The sequence below is a fragment of the Dermochelys coriacea genome, chromosome 6 (assembly GCF_009764565.3).
Source record: "Dermochelys coriacea isolate rDerCor1 chromosome 6, rDerCor1.pri.v4, whole genome shotgun sequence".
Lineage (NCBI taxonomy): Eukaryota > Metazoa > Chordata > Testudines > Dermochelyidae > Dermochelys > Dermochelys coriacea.
The window spans coordinates 105,467,040-105,474,232 of NC_050073.1; positions in this window are offsets into that span (position 1 = coordinate 105,467,040).

The window sequence follows — 7,193 nt, forward strand, 5'->3', positions numbered from 1 at the left end:
TAGGTTCCATTCTGACTTGTTCATATTTATTATGTGCAAGCAGAATAAAGTCCAGAGCAGTCATAGCTATCTATCTGTCACAAAGCAAAAACAATTATGAGCCAAATCAGCGGGAGGAAGAATTTAAACAGAAAAATGTGAATGATAATTGGAAATCATTAAGAACGTCATACTACATGCCCAAAAGCCACAGCTGAGGAAGAAGGTCATGCTGGTTAAAAACCTGACTGATTTAGAGGGAAAGTGAAGGCAGCTGTAAAAATAAATAAATAAATACAAATTAATAATATGTAACAAATGGAAGAAAGGGGAAGTTAATAGTAATGAATATAAATCAGAAGTTAGGAATTGTAGAAAAGTGAAAAGTGAAGCCAAGGGATACAAGGCAAACTGTATGTCCAGCAGACTAAAGGACAATAAGGAAAAGTTTTTAAAAATATATTAGGAACAAAAAGAATCCTGATATTGGTTCATTAGATAGAAATTGTATAGTTCTTATTAATAATTCAGAAAAGGCAGAAGTGTTTAATAACTGTTTCTCTACCATATTTGGGAAAAAACAGATTATATAGTCCCACCATATGGTGATGATAACGTGCTTTCCATTCCACTAGTATCTCTGGGGGACGTTAAACAGAAGCAATTAAAGTTACACATTTTTAAATCAGCAGGTCCAGATAAATTACATCCAAGAGTTTTACAAGAGCTGGCTGAGGAGCTTGCTGGTTTATTAATGTTGACTTTATATAAATAAGTCTCAGTCCACTGTGGAAGTTCAAGAAGATTGGAAAAAAGCTAATATTGTGCCAATATTTAAAAAGGGTAAACGGGATGACCCAGGTGATTATAGGCCTGTCAGTCTGACATCGATCCCGGGCAAGATAATGGAGTGGCTGATACGGGACTCAATTAATAAAGAATTAAAAGGAGAGTGATGTATTTAATGGAAATCAACATGGGTTTTTGAAAAATGGATCTTGACAAACTAACATGATATCTTTTTTTTGCTGAGATTACAAATTTGGCTGATAAAGGGAATAGTGTTGACACAATATACTTATACTTCTGTAAGGCATTTGACTTGTACTGCATGACATTTTGATCAAAAAACTAGAATGATCTAAAATTAACATGGCACACATTAATTGTTTTATAAACTGGCTAAGTGATAGGACTCAAAATGTAACTGTAAATGGGGAATCTCCAGTGGGGTTATGCAGGGAGTGGTTCTTGGCCCTATACTATTTAACATTGTTATCAATGACCTGAAAGAAAACATAAAATCATCACTAATAAAGTTTGCAGATGACCGCAAAACTGGGGGAGGGGTAAATAAGGAAAAGGACAGGTCACTGATACAGAGAGATTTGGATTGCTTGGTAAACTGGGTGCAAACAAATAATATGTGTTTTAATATTGTTAAATGTAAAGGTATACATCTAGGAATAAATAATGTGTGCCATATTTACAGGACAGGAGACTCTATCCTAGGAAGCAGTGACTCTGAAAAAGATGTGGGAGTCATGCTGGATAATCAGCTGAACATGAGCTCTTAGTGTGACTTTGCAAACAAAAGAGCTAATGTGATCCTGTGATGCATAAACAGGGGATGCTCCAGTAGGAGTAGACAGGTTTTTTATCTCTGTATTTGGCACTGGTATGACCACTGCTGTAATACTGTGTCCAGTTCTAGTGTCCACAATTCAAGAAGTATCTACAGGGGGAACAAATATTTAATAATGGCTCTTCAATGTAGCAGAGAAAAGTATAACTTGAGCCAATGACTGGAAGTTGAAGCTAGACAAATTCAGACTGGAAATAAGGTGTACATTTTTAACAGTGAGAGTAATTAACCACTGGAACACTTTCCCAAGGGTCGTGATAGATTCTTCATCACTTATAATTTTTAAATCAAGATTGGATGTTCATCAAGTAATGTCCCCATGGGTGCTCCACTGTAGGTGCGGCAGCACCCCCGTGCCTGTGATCAGAGATCTTTAGCAGCCGTGCCCGTCGGACCACACATGCGCACCTCCTGCATCTCAAGCCATGAACGGGACATATGTATATAGCATTGTGTGGTCCAGCCAGACCCCAGTTCCTTCTCTACTGCCTTTGGTCTGAGACAGAATCTGCAGCAGAGCCCACTTCTTTTTGACTAGATAGTGCCTTACCCATCAGTTTTAGTGTAGTTAGTACTTCCTTCTTTTTCTTTCCTCTATGTTAAAAAAATGTTTTCGCTTTACTCTACTCATTACTTCATAGGTTAGGTCTTCATTTCCCCGCTTCCTGCCGACCCGACCGGGAAGCTTTTTCCTCGCCCTTATGCCCGGATTAAGAGGTGTGCTAACTTGTTAACTCACCTTCCCAGTATCAGATGACCACCCACAGTATATTCGCTGTGTGGCAGAAGGACAAAAATGTTCCCACTGCCATGACTTGACTGCCAGAGTTCAAAAAGACCGGGATTCTCTTCACGGAGAAATAACTGCATCCAGCAGTGGACCAGGGCCCGGACTCTCCCCATATTCAATTTTCCTGCTTTGACGAGAAGAAATGGGCTCCTTCATCACTCCCTGAGGCACTGCCTGCTAGAACACCATTCCCTGCGAGATCAGTCACCTAGACATCATTGGACAGGGGACATAGCTCCAGGGCCTGCCCAAATACCTCTAGTCCTGGAACAAAACAACAATCTAAAGACCCTAACTGGGCAGACCTACAGCTCTTGGCACAGTCTCTCAGCTCTGGAGACCAAGACAGACCAACTTTGGGCACTAACTGTTGGCACTTATGAAGCCATCGGCACTGGGCAAGTCTCCAGCTCCACCTACTGGCTGCTTAAGAGACTGAATCTCTTCCTCTGCACCGATTCATGCATGAGCGTGGATGATGTTGCTACCTCCTCCTAAGGAGTTCAGATACCCTAAAAAACTACTTGTATCTGATGTGCCTGAGTCACCACTGCTCAAACACGACCTCCTACCACTTCCACCCTCCTCTCTGGGCTCATGACATTCTTTCCTTTTATCTTTGAGGACCACAACTCCTTTCCCCAGTGACAAGGAGGAAGAAGAGGAGGAGGAGTGCTCCATCACACCCTCTTGTTTGAGACAGGCACAAATGACTTCCTCTACATGTCCTCACTATTCACAATCCACTCCTGGACCAGAACCTTGGTAGGAACCACTGTGGATGCAACCCCGAACATTCCACTCCCTCCACATTGGCCATACTGGTTCCCCTGGCCCATGTACAGAGCTCAGTTCAGGAAGCCTCCTCTGGAGCAAAGCCAGAGACTTACACCTTTGCCTTCTCCACCAATTTCTCTTCCACCAGAGACCAAGCCTCCCCTGGTAACAGATGAAGAGGAAGAACAGGAAGAGGAAGCTCCACTACAATTCTCCTCTTCTTCCCTTGATGAGGCTCTCATGCCTCTGTCTCCTACTGCTGCTGATGACTTCAAGCATTTTCAAGAATTATTTCACAGGATTGCAGACTCCTTCCAGATTCCTTTGGAGGAAGTGCAAGATCAGCAACATAAACTGCTCAATATCCTGCATACACCCTCCTCCACAATAGCCCTCCCGATTAATGATGCCATTCTTGATCCCACTAAACTGCTTGGCAGACCCTGGCATCCATCCCTCCGACCTGCAAATGGGCAGAAAAAAAATATGATGTCCCCGCAAAGGATATGGTTATACGGTTACACAGGTGATGTCTTCAAGTGGGGCTATGTACAATATGTGTCCCTCACAGACACAGCCTGCACAAACTCTTATCCATGCCCATGAAGTTCAAGGACTCGCTAGTGTGGTGGACACAGCCCAAGAACGTCTGTGTAGGGATTCCTTTCCTTCAACCAGCACCCGCCGACCATGATTCCAACAACGTTAATCGGTTGGGGAGCGCAACTTCACACTCATACAGTGCAGGGCAGATGGTCCTTAGTTGAACCCACCCTACACATCAACCTTCTAGAGCTATGAGCTGTCCGCATTTTCTCTCACTGATCTCACATTGCACCATCAGAGTCATGACGGATGGACAAATCATCTGCATGTTTTATATCAACAGGCAAGGAGGAGTGAAGTCCCATTTTTTTGGATGCACTGAAATTATGGAACTGGTTTATCCAACACAACATCACCATCGCAGCCACATACGTCCCTGGACACTGGGGAACAATACTGAAGGCTCATTGAGCAGGAGATTCTTCCATGCTCATGAGTGGGAACTGGATATGCAAATCCTTCAGTTTATCTTCAACCACTGTGGATTCCTCACCATAGATCTTTTTGCCACACTACAAAACTCCTACTGCCCTCAATTCTGCTCCAAGGTGGGACTGGGACACGGATCTCTGGGAGACGCATTCATCACATGGGATGCGCCGCTACCCTATGCCTTCCCTCCCTTTCCCCTTCTGTTTTAAGTGCTCCACAAGAAACAGGAGCACTGGGCCCTTGTCATCCTTATAGCTCAGACATGGCCACGACACATCTGGTATACTGACCTCCTTCACATGACGATATGCCCTACGATCTCTTGCCATCTGAGTTCGTGACTCCTTTCACAGGCTGCGGGTTGCATCTTCCATCCCAATCCACAACTGCTCCACCTGAAAGCCTGGCTCCTTCATGATTCTGGGATTCAGAAATAACCTGTTCAGAAACAGTTAAACAGGTACTCTTGAATAGCAGACGTGATACTACTAGACACACTAATTTCCAAAAATGGACTAGATTCCCATGCTGGTGCGTCTCCCATCATGTTGATGCAACAAGTGCTCCATTACCACTTATCCTGGACTATATTTTAAACCTTAAACAATTGGGATTATTCGCTAGCTCCAGTTGTGTGCATTTGGCTGCCATCACAACCGTCACTGCCACATAGACAGCCACTTTGTCTTCACACACCCACTCAAGAAAAGTTTCCGGAAGGGTCTTCAAAATCTTTACCCGCACATACAAGATCCAACCCTGGCCTGGGACCCTGGTCTTGTCTTACGCTCTCTTACTAAGCCTGTGTTTGAACCAATGGCAATGTGCTCCTACTTCACTTATCTATGAAAACAGCATTTCTTGTTGCTATTACCTGTGTCCGATGGACTGGTGAAATTGGAGCACTTATGACATACCCCCCCGTATACACTTTTTTATAAAGACAAAGTTATGTTATGTCCGCACCCCAAATTTTTTACCCAAGATACCATCTGCTTTCCCTCTTAATCAATCTATCCACCTGACTTGCTTCTTTCCAAAGCCCCATAGCAACCAACAGGAGTCAGCGCTGCACACTATTAGCTTTCTACCTGGACAGAACTAAACCTTTCTGAAAATTGCCACGCTTATTCCTTTTAATGGCCAAAAGATCCAAGGGTGCAACCATCTCTAAGCAATGCCTTTCCAAGTGGATCTTGCAGTGTATACATCTATCCTATCAACTACACAATTGACAATCTCCTCATGGAACTAGAGCACATTCCACTTGCCACCTCCATTGCTTTTCTCAATAATGTCCCAACTGCTGACATTTGCAAAGCGGCCACATGGGCATGAGCAGGCACTTTTCCCCCATCACTATGCCATCATTCATGCCGCCACCACAGATACTGTCCTAGGGCACGCTGTCCTATCATCTGCAGGAAATGCTGCTTCAAAGCCCCAGTCTTCCTATTGGGGCACTGCTTCCTAGTCACCTACAGTCAAGCACTCATAGGCCATCATTCAAAGAAGAAAAGAAGGTTACTCACCCTGTGCAAAAAGAAAAGGAGTACCGGTGGCACCTTAGAGACTAACAAATTTATTAGAGCATAAGCTTTCGTGAGCTACAGCTCACTTCATCGGATGCATTTGGTACCCTGTGCAGTAATTGAGGTTCTTTTAGATGTGTGTCCCTATGGGTGCTCTATTACCTATCCTCCTCCACAGTGCTTTGGAGCTGAAACATAAGCTCAGCAGCAGGACGAAACTGGGGGAGGAGGGGCGGTCAGGCTGCCCAGCACTAAAAATATATGTCCCTCTCACCAAGTGAGATGAGGGAGGTGCGCATGTGCAGTCTGATGGCCACTGCTGCTGCTGATCTCCGATTCCAGGTGCACGGGTGCTGCCGCACTGACAGTGGAGCACCCATAGAGAAACACATCTTGAGGAACCTCGGTTACTGACAGGGTGAGTAACCGTCTCTTTTCTAAAAGCTCTGCTCTAGGAATTAATTTTGGGAAGTTCTATGGCCTGTGTTATACCAGAGGTCAGACTAGACAATCCTAATCAGAGGCGATGTGTGGGGGGGGGCATGCAGGGTCAAGTGCCCCTCAATTGTCCTGCTGGAGGTGGGGAAGGAGAGGAGGTCTGTTCTTCTCTCCCTGCACCTCTTTCTTGTCACGTTCAGCCGCTCTCCCTGGCAGCCGGGCAGGGAGCTGGACGGAGCCATTTCTGCCTGACAGAGCCTGGCTGGGAGGCAGCAGCGGCCCACACCCTGCCAGGGATCTGTTGCTGGGGACAGGGGTTGAGCGAGTCGGAGCCCCCTGTCACCCACCTGGCATGCTCAGCCCCTGTCCCTGGCAACCGAGGGCGGGTGGGGGGAGGGCAGTTACATGTCCAGTATGAGGAGGCACCAGTCATCTATGATCCTAATGGTCCCTTCTGGCCTTAGAATCTATGATTCAAGAATAAGCTGCAATGTTGCAGCTCCAGTTTACATCAGTTCAGTATGTATACACTTGGAGTTTGCACCAGCATAGCTGCTTTGGTACAGCTATGCCAGTACAAATATCTGCAGTCTGTCCCCCAGAAAGAGCTTCTTCTTGGGTAGCCATTCCCTGCACTAGCTGACATTTTTCAAACCCTAAAGTAATTTTCTCTAAAAATGGCTTTTTTTCTTAACTGGATGGGGGGGGGGGGTGGAAAATTGTCAACTTTATAAAATGTTCTTTTCTCATGATATTTGTTTTCTCAAAATGATGATTGAAAACCACTATCAGAATGGTTATCAGAATTCTTTCATTTGTCCTAGCCCTTGTTTCAATCACCATTTTAATAAACATTTTGATGAAAATGATTGCAAAAAATTCATGACAAAATAGGCCCATTTTTCACCCTCTGAGATGAGAACAGCTTCAACGTTTTTCTTTGCCAGAGGAAAAGGTCAAGGTCAAGACTATAATAGGGTTCAAAAAAGAACTA